The following is a 1,152-nucleotide window of genomic DNA, read 5'->3' as shown; positions in this document are numbered from 1 at the left end:
GTTCGAACCCTGCAGCCGTCGTGGGGGCTGTGGAGGAAGGAAACGGGGAGCGGTGCAGTGGGTTAGTGCGGTGTTCGAGGCGCGCGCACACACACATACACGCATACCCTTTCTTACCTGTTGCAGCCGAGGCACAAGACTAGGGTTGTCGGCACTCATCAAGTGGAATTTGCGCAGCTGCTTATAGAAGGCGCAGCTATAGACCGAATATCTAGAACACGGCCAGTGATATCTGCATGGCGCCGCCACGTGCTTGTCCTTCAGCGTGGTCGCTGGGCTTCTTCAACAGGGGGTAGAGGGGAAGTGTGTTCCAAGGTTGTGCACCGGCCTAGTTTCAATGCCCAGGCAGAGCATCGGACTGACCCAGGCACTTGTGCTCCCCCGCTAATACAGTCCCTCTGTAATTATGTTTAGGGTGAGAAGAGTAGTGAGTTGCGTGGAAACAGATGTCCAGCCGGAAAGTTATCGTGTGACAAAGAAGTCAGCAGTGCGGCAGTGAACCTACCCCGAGAAGGTCAGCTACGCCATGCATGAACTTCTCTGCTATACAGAGTCAAACAAGGCATGTCCACGCATGGAGAGAGCAGGAGCCATTTAGACGCCGGTGTGTGGGTTCGTGGCCCACGGGTGTCAGACAGGATGCTGGTGTTGTCCGAACGAGTGCAGACCAATCGGAGGAGCGGCGCCGCCGGCGGTTTGTCCGAGTGGTTAAGGAGTTGGACTTGAAATCCAATGGGCTCTGCCCGCGCAGGTTCGAACCCTGCAGCCGTCGTATAAGTTTATGAAGAATAAAGAAAGATATATGCACATAAATGCTTTTCTTAGAAAGAGAGATTGTGTGATCCTTGACACTTCATTCCTTCCTGTGGTTCTCCGGAACACTGAGGAGCACTGTTCGCTAGCTGGAAAGGAGTGGCCGATTTGAGTTCGCGCAGCCAGGTTGTCCTGAAGCAGACCTGTGGACAACTTCTCAATTGTGCCTTCAACGCTGAGAACATGCCTGAAGGTACCTGTACTTCGAATTAACATTTGGGTCGCTCTCCATAAGGTCACAGGCATCCCGGGCTAACGCTTATCACCGGCGGCAAGCGGCCTGCCGGCGGGCTACACACGGAGCACAGCACGCTCCGTCTCCCCTGGCAGTCAGGTTGC

The sequence above is a fragment of the Cystoisospora suis genome (assembly GCF_002600585.1).
Source record: "Cystoisospora suis strain Wien I chromosome Unknown contig_695, whole genome shotgun sequence".
Classification (NCBI taxonomy): domain Eukaryota; phylum Apicomplexa; class Conoidasida; order Eucoccidiorida; family Sarcocystidae; genus Cystoisospora; species Cystoisospora suis.
Note: the sequence above shows the minus strand (reverse complement) of the source record.